Source organism: Carlito syrichta, unplaced genomic scaffold (genome assembly GCF_000164805.1).
Source record: "Carlito syrichta isolate Samal-C Ts95f unplaced genomic scaffold, Tarsius_syrichta-2.0.1 Scaffold124319, whole genome shotgun sequence".
Taxonomy (NCBI): Eukaryota; Metazoa; Chordata; class Mammalia; order Primates; family Tarsiidae; genus Carlito; species Carlito syrichta.
Window position 1 is genome coordinate 798,116 of NW_007068415.1, and position 17,391 is coordinate 815,506.

General features: G+C 36.8%; 1 pseudogene; it reads left to right on the forward strand.

The window, feature by feature from the left end:
• The first annotated feature begins 643 nt into the window (after positions 1-643).
• The window catches only part of LOC103249924, a 96,487-nt pseudogene continuing 79,739 nt past the window's right edge, over positions 644-17,391 (forward strand).

A 17,391-nucleotide genomic window follows, 5' to 3' on the forward strand; every position in this document is an offset into this window, starting at 1 on the left:
GCCCCTGGGGACAGCCAGCCGCCCGCAAGGCAGCCACAGGCTGCAGGGGCTCCCGGCGGAGCACTTGGCTCGCGTCTTCGGGGGCTATTTTTGCACAAGCAGACAGCGCTCCCCAGCCCTTCTCCCAGGCGCAGAATCCACTGCCTGCCTAGGAATCGGGAAGGGATTTGACAACAGATGTAGGAGGGGTTTCTCTCGCATTTTAAGGCACCACGATTGACTCTCTACCAGGTGGCACTATTTGCCCGGGAGTGCCAGAGGTTAGAGCCTCCGGCGAGGCTGGGTGCTAATTGTGCCAGCGGCCCGACGCCCAGGTACGGCTCGGCTCGGCTCACCTGGCGAGGACAGAGCCTTAGAGGTCCGGGCTGAGGGCGGACAAGAAGGACCTGATGCTGTCAAATCTCCCCAGTCCTGTGGTTCAATCGGACGGAGGGGTGGAGGGACGGATTCTCCATCTAGGGAGAACAGTGCTGCGAGAAGGGTTTTGTAACGTCCTAGTTGGGACTGCCTCCAGGAGGGTCCGAACGCCCTGCTCTGGCCCCTGGCCTGCCCTGCCTGGCAAGGTTGTCGCAGGTTGAGTTCAGTTGTGTCCATGTGAAGGCACGAAAAGGGTAAGCAGCAGGAACAGGTGGCACTCAGCGACATGCGCCTGAATGTGGAGAAGGAATTAAGGGAGGGAAGTGAGCCAGGGAGTAGCAATGCCGGACTGGCTTTACCTCCACCCTCGGGAGGAGCTGTGGCGGGGCATGCTCAGGCCTTCTCCGAGAAGGCACAGAGGGGTCTGCGGTTAGGCCTCTCCCGCCCAGCGCGAGGGACCTGGCGGGCCAAGAGTAGAAAGGTTTCCTTGAACACCTAAAATTCTTAAGCTCCCTTTAGTACCTACTGTAGGAGAACACTTTTGACATGAAGTGCAGAGAACACAATTCGTGATGAGAAAAATGACCATCCTGCGTCTGCAAAACATCTGTAATTATCGGGATGACTAAGATTTTTAACTAGCTCGTCTTTAGTTTCAGGAGGAGCTTATGGGGGGGCGGGGGGGGAAGGCCTGTATTAATTCGAAATGTGTTTTCCAGCTCTCTGAAGGCAACTTCCCAAAACAAAGACTGCTAATAGTAATAATGACTGGCTACATTTCAAAAGTGTGTATGTGATTTTTATGATGCTTAGCCCAGTGATTTCTTCTTTCCCACTGATCTCTCCCTTTTTTGTGCCTTATTTGTTTTCTTTATGTTCTCTGCATCTCTGTCTTGCTCTTTGTTTCTTTCCTCGTACTCTGAGTGGCCTCACAAAAGGCACCCCACCGAGACTTAACTTAGTTTGTTTTATGCTAGTGTAGAGAGTGTGGCAGCAGGAGCTGCGCAAATGAGGGATGAAGTGGGAGGTAATGGGATTGAGAGCTAGAGCTCGGAAGGGTATTTTGTACAACGGAAGATAGCTTTCCACTTCAAGATTAGATCACCAAGTAGTGGAACCCATCATTTCTTCAATTTTTAATGATTCAAAGCAGATTTTCTTCCCCAGCATGAGAATTAGAAGAACAGAATTAGATGCCTGTTATTGTCTACGTGATATGTTGGTATCATAATAGGTTCACTACATAAAAATATCATTACAATATATTCTGTCAATTATTTCAGCAGTGACTCCAGACTTCCTACTATGGTGCACTGTTCCCAATTTTATAGAACGGGCTTAAAGAATAAAAGAATGTAATAAACTTGTAAAGAAGGTAAGTCAGCCTTCATTATTAACTTTGTTGGCCTTTGAGCCAAATCTCAATTCCTTTGGCTCACCCTGATGAAGCACTGTGTTCTCCAATATCTGAAGCTGTTGAAGAAAGATATTACTTCTACAATTCTTGCTGAAAGGGGTGGCTATCAACTGAGAGCTTAAATCATTGCTTAATACCCTAAAGTGAGGTTTGTTATTAATTGTTTTTTATCAACGTAAGCCTTTTTCGTGAAGATAATCAAAATGGTTTCTTTTAATATATAATAGCTAACACAAGGCCATTCCCACAACATAGCATTATGCATCTCTATTGCACTAACTGTAGCCATAGCAATGCATTTTGGGGGGTCAGTTCTGTTATTTTGGAGAATCTCCTAAATATTTTAGAAAGTAAAAATATTTAGAAAGTAAATTAGTAAACTGTTGAGGGAGATTTTTGTTTTTTAATCATTTCTAGAAGAAAGCTTAAACAGGATTTAATTCATGCAAACAGTGACTTTTACTTACAGTTAATTCGTGACTGGCAACTTTTGACTAACTCAATTGTTCATTCATATAAATATTTAGCTTTTTAATATACATTTCATTTTTATTAGTTGAAAAATAAGAACAATAAGAACCTGACAGCCATGAAATGTTTATTCTTACTCTCTTTTTGTTTTCTAAGAATAGTGATAGCACTAAGTTCTATTTTTATTTTATTTTTTATATGAGTGCATGTATGTATGAACCTATTTTTCTGTGCTTTTTTCCGCAGCAAATTAAATCTAACTCTTTCAACATTTTGGGCTGAAACAATAAGACAAAGTAACCTAACTGAAATTATTTTAATCTTTCTCAGTCTTCTTTGCTCTCATATACAGACATATACAAACAATGAGAAGGCAAATATTTACTCTTGGCTCCCAAAATGTAAAATATAATTAATTTTCTTTTTTATTTTTGATATATATTAAGGAAACTAAGGTTAAAAACCTTGATGAAGGGTCTTATTGGCTTATATGCACATAGGGAGTATATGACTTGTCTCTGAGATAAACATACTGTATGAGTCATAATTACAAAAACTTATGACTTGGGATGATATGTGTACAAAGCTGTGTGCCAGAGAAAGCTGAAATTAAAGACAAATGGACTGAAAGCTTCAACTATCTTATCTCCTTAAGGAATACTTTCGGGTGATGGGAATAAGAAAGAAAGCAGTTCAGAAGTATCAGTGCCCAGGAGAATCGTTAAACAGTGTGTAGTGATTTTTAAGTCAGAGTTTATATTCTGTATTTTTAAAGTAAAGTAGCACTAGAGGCCTTCATAAGAATTTTTTAAAAAATAAAAATAGGGCCGGGCGCAGTGGCTCACGCCTGTAATCCAGCACTTTGGGAAGCTGAGGTGAGAGGATTGCCTGAGCCCACAGGTTCGAGACCAGCCTAGGCAACTTGGGGAGACCACATCTCTACAGTAAATCAAAAAAGTAGTTGGGCATGAGGATGCATACCTGTAGTTCTAGCTACTTGGAAGATTGATATGGAAGGATTCCCTGAGTCCAGCAGGTCAACGCTGCAGTGGCCATTAATGTGCAGCTGTGCTCCAGCATGGGCAACAGAGTGAGACTCCAACTCAAAAATAAATAAATAAATATAAAGATAAATAAATAATAAACATAGAAAAGAAACTATTCTAAACTCAGAAACATGGCCAAAAAATTCCTACAAAAAAGACCATTATTTACAAGAAATTTTTTCTTGGCCCATTAATACAGCTATTGACATTTTTCTTTTTTTTTTTTTTAGTTGAGGTCTCACTCTGTCACCCAGGCTGGAGTGCAATGGTGCAATTACAGCTTACCACAGTCTTGACCTCCTGAGCTCAAGTGATCCTCCTGCCTCAGCCTTCCAAGTAGCTGAGGCTACAGGCACACACCACCATGCCCAGCTAATTTTTTTTTTTCTTTAAAGACGAAGTCTCATGATATTGCCCGGACTGGTCTCAAACTTCTAAGGTCAAGCCATCCTCCTCCCATCTCAACCTCCCAAAATGCTGAGATTATAGGAGAGCCACCCAACCCAGCCAGCATTAACCCTTTGACTCCATGTCTCCTCCAAGGGGACATTATAAATCTAGCTGGCTACTTGGTGTCATAAAGCGATTGCTGGTGATTATATAGGACAAACTTGTACCCAAACAGATTTTTCCAAAATGTGTGTTTTCTTGAAGTTTTCCATTCAAATGGCATGAAAAAGCAAATGAAGAGATGTAATATATGCTGAAATATGATCAATCAGTTGAGAAGTGGTTTTCAAGAATCACGAGTGTGTCCTTCCACATCTTCAAAATGTGGGAAGAAGAAGATGAAACGGCATTGTCTGCTCAAATAGAAAAATATTAGGTTGAAGACATCAAAAAAATTACTATATTGCACAGCACATATCAATGAACCTGTAATACATGTCAGTGACTGTCTCACGTTACCACACATTAGAAAAATATAAGATATAAAATTTTGATATTTTGTCATAAATAAATACCTCAATGTCCAGAATTCTGTGATAAGCCAAATATCATTACAATGAAATAATTTTTCCAGCGCTATGCTATTTAATATGAAGTGATTCAATTTTCACAATTTCATTAAAAAGTGTGGCCAGGTCGCTGGTAGGTGATCTGCGAGATGTGTCTGAGCACAAAGTATTAAATTTTTGAGGAAATAAATACCTTTTCTAAGTAGACACAAAGTAACATTAAGCAAGTATTTATTGAAAGTTCATTATTTTTCCATCAGAGTCCCATATTGGCAAACTTAACACTAATTTAATTATTTAGGAAAATTAGCTGTTATATTTTAAAATCCCATCATATTTTGAACCAAGAGTAGCTTCTGGGTTATTCTATTTTGAATCTCTGCTAATCGTGGAATTTTTTATTCAGTTTCTTTTTCTTGTTTTATTTTTGTTTTCTCTCCTCCCACATTAAAAAATTACATTTCAGAAAAATTCAAGATCTACAACATGACTTCCTTTTTTTTTTTTAATTGAACTCTAAAATCCTATTTCATAGTAAGATCCTTCTTCACTTCATAAATAGAGCTGGATTTTTTTAACCGTCAGTTACAGCAGAAAAGTATGTGGAATCCACTCACATAGGCCTACATACACAGAAGAAAGTAGAGAATTCCATTATTTATCCAAACATTCACTAGCAATGAAATGCAATGGGAAGTGGTTAATAAAAGGTAGACCAAAAAAAAAAGCTGGAAGGGCAAAACTTAAAAACTGCTGGCACTCTTTCTAATGTTTTGAATTTTACGGTTGTAACCTTCCCTAAGAGGGGAGGGGAGAGGTCATCTATTAATATTATCCTTCTGTAACTAGGTTTTTTTAATATTATTTAAACACAGCAAAACACCATTATGACCTAGCAAAATACCGTTATGACCTAGCCTATTTCTATAAGAATTTGGATATGTTATGGGTAAAATTCACCTCCTGAATAGTATAATTCATTGTAGTAGGCTACAGTTAATATTAAGCTAGTCTATTAGATGGGTGACCATAGGAGTACCACAAAATAGTGTTGCTAGGGAGTTTCTCCCGCTACAATAAGCATGGGAAAATAAACAAGAAAAGAGTCATTTTATTTTTGTAGCCACATAGTTCAGATTTATATGATTTAAATGCCTACCGTTACTACAAAGAATACATGACTATCTGGACATAGCAGTGAACTTGCAGTTAAAAGCCTATATTCCATTGACAGATGAGTAAAATAGAGATCATGTTATTGTCATCTATCACAGAAGGGAGATGTAAAACTTTAAGTTTGGTATCTGGAAACATTTGAAAATCAATATAGAGCAAATATTTTCCAGTAATAATATTTTCTTTAAGATGTGTAAGGTAATGGAGTGTGATTCCTAAGGGTTCCTGATAATTTGGGGGAAAAAAATACTGTGATGCCTAATCAGTCACCTAAAGGATATGTTGTATGTTATCTAATGCTCTCTTGTGTTTATATAATCTTTTTTTTTTTTGAGTCAGGGTCTCCCATTGACACCCACACTAGATTGCAGTGGCATGATCATGGCTCACCACAGCCTTGACCCCTTGGACTCAGGTGATCCTTCTACCTCAGCATCTTGAGTAGCTGGGACTATAGAAGTGTGCCACTACACCCAGCTAATTTATAATCTGCTTAATAGTATTTAAACATTTTATACCTTTAAGGACAAAGATGTAAACAATTATGTTCTAGAAATGGCTTGTGTTGTCTACAGCTGGAATTGATATCGATTTTTTTTTTCTTATTCACAATTCTTTAAATTTGACTCTACGGTGACCCATTCTGTACTTCTTTAATAATATGATTCTCTCAGAATGCCCATAGATAGAAAAAAAAGAGTTGATTTAATAAAGTTGCAAACCTGGATGAAGGCAATCCAAAGTAAAACAATAAACTGAGTCTTGAGTTTCAAGCTGAGGGTTTTTATTACCTAGATGTTGCTACAAGTCTTTCTGTTGCACAGAGATCAATCTATTGTTTGCCAAGACATCATTCATTATTGTGGACGTATTTTATACTATCAGGATACTGGCAGATTAATTTCTAGTTAGTTTAAACTAAACAGCCAAATGCATAACTTTAAAATGTCAAATGAGCTGGACTGGACGTGGTGGCACACACCTATAGTCCTAGCTACTCAGGAAGCTGAGGAGGGAGGACCGCCTGAGCCCAGGAGTCCAAGGCTGCAGTGAGCAATGATGGTGCTTCTGCACTCCAGCCTGGGTGGCAGAGTGAAACCCTGTCTCAAAAATAAAATGAAGTAAAATATCAAAAGAATGACTCTAAAATGAAGAATTTTGTTTATTATATTTCAGTAACATTTAATAACCTAGGTGTCAATAATGATCATAACTCTGTTTAATTGTATCATTTCACATATGATTCATGGTCATTATTTGTAACAAGAGCAAGTGTGATTTTGGTTGGGAGAACCATATATATCCAGTCACTTCTTTGTCTTTCTCTGTTAGTATCTGAAAATTCCTTATATGCAAGACTTGATGCTTTTCAAATGATTATTAGAGTTCTTTTAATTTCCTGTGTATTCAATTGCATATACATTTCCTTTGCACTTTATTTTTATTTCTCAAAATATATAAAACTTTTCCCTTTGAACAACACCATACTTATCAAAGATGAACTATCACCATAAACCTAGCTACAACACTGTGTCCACATTTCAACTGAAGCATTAACAAATGCCCATGGCCCTTTAGTGTTCAGGAACAGAAGCCAGTTCTGTTGTTTTTTTCCTGCTCTTCCCCAAGTTAATTTGACCAGTCCACTCTGCCCCTTCTCCACCCTTTCTTTTGATCTGTTTCTTCTCCAACAGGCAATAGTTGATCGTCTTTAATACATTACTAAAAGAGGGATTTTTTAAGTAATAAAGAGAAAAGGAAGTAGAAAAAGTAGGGAAAGCAAAGAGAAATTTTCCAGAGTAGAGAAAATGGAAACATGAAGGAGAAACAATGTGAAGAAAAGGATGAATTTGTTGATATAACACAGGTAATTACAATGCAAAGAGGAAAGAGGTAAAGCAGAAACTGCAAGAAACATAAAGGCCAAAAGAAACTAGTAGCATAAATGAGACAAAATAGTGGGACAATTCAATTTACTTCAATATTCAATCAACTAATATTTGTATTGTTAGACAAATATGCATAATCTTCAATATCCCTTGGTTTTGTAGAAAATTTAAGTAATTGTTCAAGATTGTTTCTTTTCTTTTCTTTTGAGTAGGAGTCTCACTCTGTCACTCAGGTTGGAGTGCAGTGGAATGCTCACGGCCACTGCAGCCTCAACCTGCTGGGCTCAGGTGATCCTTCTGCCTCAGATTTCCAAGTAGCTGGAATTACAGGCACGCACCATCACACCGGGCTAATTTTTTGATTTATTGTAGAGACAAGGTCTCACCAAGTTCCCATTCTGGTCTCGGACCCATGAACTCAGGCAGTCCTCTCACCGTGACCTCCCAAAGTGTTGGGGTTATAGACATGAGCCACTGCACCCAGGCAGATACTTTTTCTAATTTAAAAGTAGAACAGGTTGCTTAATGTTACTATTTAACCACTTTTTTAAATCAAAAAGTAAGTGATATTTAAGGCATTATATCAGATACAAATACTGTAATGTAAATTTGCAAATTCCTTATGCATTTAATGTACCTAAAAGCAGCAAATCTGATCATTTGACATTAGAATATGTCAACGAACTAGGGAAAAGTTCATCATCTATTCCATAGAAAATATTTACTTGTATATAACAAATTTTTATAGCAAGTCACTCATGAACTTTGATGAAACTACATTCTTTTTATTTTCAAATTTCAGAGCCCTCATTTCTCCCTTTACATTTTGTCAGAAAAATTTGTGAACAACAATTGGAAGGTGTAAATGGTATTAGGAAGAAAGGGCAACAGTGACTTAGCTGCTTCAATGATTGTGTTCTCACCTGAGAAATTGCTCACGTTTAGAAAATGTTCAGGACCCTAGATTAAGTGTCACCTGTCTCAGGTTCCTTCCCATGTCTTATATTAGTTTGTTATTAACAAGAAAACTTGAATTATTCACATATTAGGCCTGCATCGATTACTCAAATTCTTGATCCCAGATTTTCTGTTGACTCTTGAAATCATTAGAAACTCCTCCCTAACTATGGATAAGTATGCTGACATTGCAGTGGTGTGTTAGAAACAGAAAAACACGTCTAACTACAAAAGTTACCTCCGGTATTTATAAAAAAGCAGAGTTAAAACTCGAATCTAGGCACTCTTCCTCAGGTGCCCTGACTCTTAATCACTATGCCATATGGTCTTCCTTTTGCTCAGAATATTTAGTAGTTCAGAGATGTACACTGAGTTACTGAGCCTTCCTGAGCCTCAGTTTTCAATTTTTTAAAAAAGGGAATAATACTGTGATAGTTTTTTTTCCAATTTTGACAACTTTATTGATATGCAATATGCATGCCACACAATTCACCCATTTAAAGTATATATTCTAGCGACTTTAGTATAGTATTGTAGAAAGATTTTTCACTATTATTTTAAAAGATCAACCATTACACATCTAAATTGGGAAGGTAATTGATGAGCCCTAAATATATTGATTATATAGACATGTGCTGAACAGCAATTCAACTTAGCATTCATGTTATACAAATTTTAATGACTTTGACACTTAAGTCAACCTGAGTCCTAATGACCAGGGTTTTTCTGTATATAAAACCTTAGTCTCTTGCTTCCTAATAGTCCATCTTAAGCACTTATTCACTATAAAAAGCTTGTATTTAAATTTACAGGAACAAAATTATAATCATTTGGATTTCGTGTGATAGATTCATAAGAAAAAATAAAATTATAATTCAGATTGGCACATATATTTATTTCTTTATTTGTATCATTTATGTATCTGTATGGAGTTTATTTTATGTTGTCATCTTTTTACTTGTAGGACGAGAACAGTATTTATGATATTGAAGTATGTGAGGTTATAAACGATATTTGCATTCATCAGATACATCAACTCTGCGTCTACATTTAATCACTGGCTAGAGCTATTTATTGCTTCTTGTACTGTTCTTCTATAAACAGCAATACCTCAGTAGGACACCTTCATACTACTGATTATTTTCCCCTTTCAATGTAGATCAGAAAAAGAGAAACATTTTCTAGAACTAAAACAGTCTCACCTTGATCAAGTAAATAAGAAGCTTTTAAAAAGTGAATATGACAATACCAGAAAAATCAGATCAATAAAGTCTACAACTAAATGCATTTCGTTGTGATATCTTCTATTAAATCCTCAAATGTACAGATATGTGAAGAGAGTATCATTTTATTTCTCAATGAAAAGACAGCTACCTGATTTAAGTGCATTCTCCTAGGAGAGTTTTTTTAACGTAAATAAAGGTATTTCCTAAAAACTACAATAATAATAGTAATCACCAACTTATAACATGTTTCAAATGGTGATTATTATTATTTTTGAGTTAGAGTCTCACTCTGTTGCCCAGGCTGCAGTGCAGTGTCACACTCACGGCCACCCCAGCGTAACTCTTGAAATCGTTAGAAACTCCTGAAATCATTAGAAACAGAAATATGGAACTGTAGGTGCACACTACCACACCTGGCTAATTTTTGATTTATTGTAGATACGAGGTCTCGCCATGTTGCCTGGGCTGGTCTCGAACTGGCAGGCTCAGGCAACCTACTTGCCTTGGCCTCCCAAAGTGCTGGGGTTATAGGCCTAGCCACTGAGCCTGGCCCAAACGATTATTTTTATAACAGTGTTTTGAAATACAGTGAATTTTCTCATAGAAAGAACATATGGGTTTTAACTAGAAACCTGAGCATCCATTCGGATTTCTACTTAGTTTTAATTGCTGGTTCTAGAACCATCATTTCTTGTCATAGAGTCTAATGGACTTCAAATAATATTTAAATTAATAACTTTGGAAATATCACTTGATTGATGTGGGCCGATGGTCTTTTATTTTCATTAATAGTGTTAAGAGTGCTTTATTGTATTTCATTAAGAAAAAAAGCCGAATTACCTTTTTCACGCACGTAGCAAATATATGTAAATGCATAGTGAAAACCTAAAGAACTCACCATTTTGTGATGTGCAAACTAGAAACTTAGTTGTATGATTTTATTCATTCATTTATACGTGTATTTCAGTCAGTCATCCATTCATTTTGTATTAATTTTAAAATCATTTGTTAGTAACTTACTAAGAATCAAATATTCTGATAGGAATCATGTGCTCATAAATTTATGTATATTTTTACTTGCTACCCAGAAGTTGGGTTAAATGTGAGTGTTTGTATATTATATATAAACATTTATATGAGACATCAACTTATTTTTCAGTTTTAGGATGTGTAATGCCCTTTGTTATATTTTTAAAAATGTAAAACTTGAAACTTGTGTCCAGAATTCTAGATCAAGAACACTTATAAATTACATTGCTGATGAGAATGCAAAAATAGAGTAGCTGCTTTGGAATATGTTAAACATAGAGTTATCATATGACCCAACAATTCCACTCCTAGATATTTACCCAAGAGAGATGAAAACATGAGTTCCCATTAAGACATCTACATGAAATGTTCATAGCAGCAATATTCACTAGTAGGAACAAGCCCAATGTCCATCAACTGATGAATGGATCAATGAAATATGGTATATCCATTTAATGGAATTTTATTTGGCAATAAAAATGATTTACTGATACATGCCACAATATGAATGAACCGTAAAAACATGTGTGAAAGAAGCCACTCATGAAAGCCCACATATAGTATAATTCCCATTATATGAAATGTCCCAGCTAGGCAAATCTATAGATTTTACTTACCATGAATAAATTAGCATGAACACTTTGCATGACTGAGGTGGGATGTTGGGGAGAAAGGGGACTGACTGCTAATAGGAATGGAGTTTCTTTTTGGGGTGATAATATGTTCTAAAATTGTTTTTTGTGATAGTTATATAGCTCTGTAAATATACTAAAAACCATTGAATCATACACTTTAATTGTTTGGTACAACTGCTTGACTGCACATCGTGTAGACAGTGTTTCCTTTAATCAAGTACCTGGGCCATAATTGGCACACAAGAAATATATTATGAAAGAAAGAAAGGTGCATACACAAGAAAAATTAATAAAAATTTATTAATTTGACTCTTTAAAGTAAATCCAGTGTAAGTGAAATATATTCTAATTATTCTTCTACGAGCCAAGATTGATTCCTGGGGCAGGGGGAGGTTTGTAGACATGGGAATTTGTCCTCTTCTAAGCAGTGTCAAAGGACATATTCAGCACCAGGAAAGTGAAATAGAGGTTGTACTAAGTAACACTGGTAGAAAATGACAGGAAAAGTCTATGGTTGTAACTTTGAAACTACAGTGTCATTCATACATGTTAGTGGTTCTCCAGTTTCAACATCATCATAAATACCTGAGAGACTTCTTCTTCTTCTTCTTCTTCTTTTTTTTTTTTTTTTTTTTTTGAGTAGGAGTCTCACTCTGTTGTCCAGGCTGGAGTGCAGCACAGCCACTGCAGCCTCAACCTGCTGGGCTCAGGTGATCTTTCCACCTCAGCCTTCCCAGTAGCTGGAACTGCAGGCATGCAAACCCATGTCTGCTACTTTTCTGATTTATTGTAGAGATAAGGTCTCGCCAAATTGCCCAATCTGGTTTTGAACTCATGGGCTCAGGCAATCCTCTTACCTCAGCCTCCCAAAGTGCTGGGATCATAGGCTTCAGCCACCATGCCCGGCCAGAAGACTTCTTAAATCACAGATCACAAGTGCCAAAATCCTGAGTTTTTAATTCAGTAGGTCTGAGTGTGAGGCCCAATAATTTACATCTAACTGTTTTGCAAGTGATACTGATTCTGTTGATCAGGGGAATATACTAAGAACCACTTGTATATATGTATGTCATTAATTAAGTGAGTATTTATGAATGGGATATGATGTGAAGTGGGCTAGGAAAACGGAGAAAAAGATATAAAAGGAAATGATACATTATTCAAATTTGTAAGCCAATAAACGAACTTAGGGCAAAGCTCTTGACACTGGGGATCATCTTCGTACATGATGAGAATGGTGATTCAGTGAGGTGAGCTTTATTATCAGGTGTTACTGTTAACACCAATTTTTGAACTAAATTTCCAGTCAGATGAGCTGTTCCATTTCATGTATAAAGACCACTGATACTAGCATGTGCTGAAAATAGCTCCAGCAATATGTGAGACCAAGTTGGAAGTCCACCTGGGGATACGTTAAAGATCTCATTCTTCCCAAAACATGTACTCCTCAAGGCCATCTTCCTCTACTACTTGATTTAAAACTCTACAACCAAACTTATTATACTAGATTTGTTAAGAAGTACATTCAAATGTACACACCCTCTGGGCAGAAGCACCTCTCCCACAAGCACATAAATATCCATTTGCTATTTTCAAGTATCAGGTTATTAGATAAATTAGCTGTCACCTTGAAAGGAGATTTCCAGACTCTATTAACCCAAAAGTTATTCTGGCTTTGGTATGAAAATCAATATAGATTTGATTCAATGTAAATATTTTAAATTGAATGATCTAGGATATTTTATTTAACTTACCATGAATCAATTAGCATGAGCAATAATCAACAAGAAAATGTTATTAGTAAGAATAGTTGCCAGGCTCAGTGGCTCAGCCTGTAATCCCTCATCTTGGGAGGCTGAGGTGAGTGGATTGCCTGAGCCTGCAGGTTCGAGGCCCGCCTGGGCAACTTGGTGAGACCTCATCTCTACAATAAATCAAAAAATTAGCCAGATGTGGTAGCACATGCTCGCCTGTAGTTCCAGCTACTTGGAAGGCTGAGGTGGAAGGATCGCCGGAGCCCAGCAGGTCGAGGCTGCGGTGGCCGGGAGCGGCCACTGCTCTCCAGTCTGGGCGACAGAGTGAGACTCCAACTCAAAAAAAAAAAAAAATACTTTACACATAGTCTTAGATGTTTCTCAAGTCTACTTTATGTGACATTAAATGACAATTTTATTTATTTTCACTATTTCTACTAAGACTTAGCTTCATATCAGTCACAGAATCCTTTCAAAGAACAAAAACTAAATATAAACAAAACTATTTTGGAAATGGTCTTAATGCCTTGGGCAGAAAAGTTATCTGGCTACTTTAAAGAAAATGTGGTTATGGAAAGAAAAATGATTCAATAGAGAAAGTACAGAATTGTAGTTCAGCCTTCCTCTTCTTTCAACTTCCTGAGTTTTCCAAGGAAATCTGTATCATCTGGAGACAAATGCTTGAGTTCTTAATTTCTATTTTGTCAACTAATATGAATAAACAGAAACACCAGTGCAGAGACTGACACTGTTAAATACATGGATTGGGTCTTATAACATGTATGATTTTCATTTGGAATTTTGTTAACATAATGAATTATGAAAAACATTTCCAAAACCATATATATACACACAATATTTTATAAGAAACACTGCAGTCTGAACGTGGTGGCTTATACTTATAATGCCAGCCTTTGGGGAAGCAGAGATGGGAGGATTGCTTGAGGCCAGGAGTTTATGACCAGCCTGGGCAACATAGCAAGATTCCATCTCTATAATTTAAAGAAAAAGGAAATTGAAAGAAACACTGCATTGTGATTATAAACATTGGATAATTCATTGGCACATTCAGAACCAGATTGTGTGAACTGGCAAGCCAATTATTAAAGTATAAGCAACATAATTAAACTACCTTGATATTGTTAAGGAAATTAAACCTCTGAAATGATATAACTACATTAGTAATCATTTATAAAGCTAAATGGGTTAATTCTTGTCATGATATGCTCAATATTTCCAAGTGTTATCAACCATAGAATTTGGTTCTAATTATATCACTTTTATATGATATAACTACATTAGTAATCATTTATAAAGCTAAATGGGTTAATTCTTGTCATGATATGCTCAATATTTCCAAGTGTTATCAACCATAGAATTTGGTTCTAATTATATCACTTTTATATTTAAAAAAATACTGTTGTGAATAGTAATTTATTCAAAAATTTTGGGGCAACAAACCCTTGTCTCTACCAAAAAAAATAAAAAACAGTGACAATTTTCTCATTAATACAAAAATAATTCCAGCCTTGGAGGTAATATGACAGGATTATATTTACGTATACCTTAATGTAACAAAGACTCTTAAAAATTGAGGATCATGCTAAATTACATCAAATAATATCTTTTATTTAGTTCTTATCTTTAAAGAAATATTCAACAAAATAGACATTTCTGTAACTAGATACAAATTTTAGCACTGATTAAAATAGTCTCAGAACTAACTATGCACTCATGCTATGGTTTTCATAAATTTTGGTATCTTACTGGGGGAAGTTGAACCCACTCTAAAGGTTTTTAAAAATTTTATAAAACCAGGTGTGATGGCTCACACCTGTAGTCCCAGGACTTTGGGAAGCAGAGGCAAGAGGATTGCCTGAGCCCAGGGATTTGAGACCAGCCTGGGTAACTTGGTGAGACCTCGTCTCTACAATGAAATAAAAAAATTAGCTGGGTGATAGAGATTTTTTTCTCATTATGTAGGTAATTGTTTATTAGGTTAGCACTGATTTCTGTGGCAAATAAACCCTTAAGAATCAATGGTTCAACATAGAAGAAAATTAAGTTTTTCTTACTTAATACTCCAGAGCAGGCTTGCATTTTTACCAGGCAGATTTCTCCTAGTGGTAATTCAAGGACCCAGATTCTTTCCTTCTTGTGGTTCCTCGGGTCCCTAGTGTCTTGGAGTACTTTGCCTAGGGAGAAAAGGAGAAAGGGAGACCAGATAAGAAATATCAACTTAATGGTTTGAATCACTTCTACTTCCATTCCCTTGGGGTAAATTAGTCCCATAGCCCCATGTAGATGCAAATATAGGTTGACAAATGAGGTCCCTGCCAAACCAGTAACTTCCCATAAATATTACAGAAGCTGGGACATAAATTTTGGTAGCAGGTTAGCTGTCTCCTACACAGGCAATCCTCTGACCATCACACATCTGTGCTTCTTTCTTCCCACACAGAGGACACTCTTCATTTTGTCCTTTTTTTAAAAAATACACTTTTTAAAATTTTTTATAGACAAGGTCTTGCTGTATTGCCCTGGCCAGTCTCAAACTTCTAGGCTCAAGTAATTCTTTCGTGTTGGCCTCCCAGAGTGCCACCATGCCTGGCCGCTCTCACTTCTAAACTAAGTTTCAGCCCCATCCCTATCCAGCTCCATATCAGAGATCTCTACGTAATGCACAGTTCTCTCCCTCACCTAAATATGGCTCCTCATGATTCAAAGGGGTAAGAAGTTTCCTACCCCTCCCTTCACCACTAGTCTACATTATAAAGGCTGGGCAGTGAAAGGATTGCTACAACAATTTCCATTTGTAAAAGGGGCTATGATGTAAAAATACAGCAGTTACTGTTCCTTAGCAATGACAAAATCTTGTTGAGCATAGTGAAGATTGCTATTATTGAAGACGTTCTACAAAACCCTGATTTCTCTCTCTGAGACGGATTTTCTTGTCTATTATTTTTTCATGGTTGCATGTTTCAATTATGGGAGATTTATCTTTGTCCATTATTCTCCATGGCTGCTTCTCAGTGTACAGTGGAGAAAAATAAGCCCCCCATGAAGGTTCACATCCTAATCCTTGGAACCTGTGAATCTGTCATATTATATAGCAAGGGGGAATTAAGATTTCAATCTGACCTTGAGATGGGGATGTGATTCTGCATTATCTGGGCAGGCCCAATATAATCAAAAGAATCTGAAAAAAAGAGGCAGAACAGTCAGTGTCAGTATAACGGAGTATGAAAAGGACTCAGCCCACCATTGCTGACTTTAAAAGGCCACCCACGAGCTAAGGAATGCAGTGTTCTCTAGAGGTTGTGAAAGGCAAACAGATTTTCTCCTAGAGGCTCCAGGAAGTGTGCATCCCTGCTGGAATTTTGTTTTTAGCTCAGTGAGACCTATTTTGGATTTCTGACCTATTGAACTAAAAAATAATAAATTTGTGTCATTGTAAGTCACTGTATTTTTGGTGACTTGTAGCAGCAACATCAATAGGAAACTCATGTGCCTTCCTTGGGAGCTACATAAATTTTGAATATTATATATATATAAATATATAGAAACATATATAATATAAACAAATATATTTTTTCAGGCTTTTATTTATTCATTTATTTTTTTATTTTTTTAAGTCAGAGTTTCACTCTGGCACGCAGGCCAGAGTACAGTGGCATGCTCACGGCCATTACAGACTCTACCTGCTGGGCTCAAGTGATCCTTCCCCCTCAGGTTTCCAAGTAGCTGGAGCCACAGGCATGTGCTACCACGCCCAGCTAATTTTTTGATTTATTGTAGAAATGAGGTCTCACCAGGTTGCCCAGGCTGATCTCAAACCTGTGGGCTCAGGCAATCCTCTCAACTAGGCCTCCCAAAGTGCTGGGATTATAGGCATGAGCCACCACACCCAGCCAGCAGGTTTTTATTATAAAGCCAGAATGTTTTGTTTTTAACAGTAGAATTCTCTTGAAATTTAGAGGCTTCTGATCAAATTACTTTTGTTAGTACTAAGTTACAATAATCACACTCAAAGTTCTGTCCAAGACATAATACTCCAGTTGACTCTGTTTTGTTTTGTTTTGTTTTTTTCTTTCTTACTGTTCTCTCTCTTTCCATTCTCTTATTATTAGCTGCCTTAGGGACATCTGAAATTATAAACTTATTTGGGAGTGTAGCCCTCTTAAAATAATATCTACCATAGGGCTGAACTTTTCATTCATTCTTACATGAGGCAATTCTCTTGTAACACTTCACTGAATCAAACAAGAAAGAACCATAACACAGTATCTTCATTATGGATTTTTTTAAATCTCTTGTTTTAGACAGAGTGGTAAGTTTGATAGCCATGTAGTTTGCTTATAAAGTTCTGCTGGTAACAATTTGACCAAATGGTTTGACACTGTGTAACATGTGTTTCTATCTTTCTAGTCTGTTATATCCATTTCTTTGCAGACTGCCTCCTGACCTTTGAACCA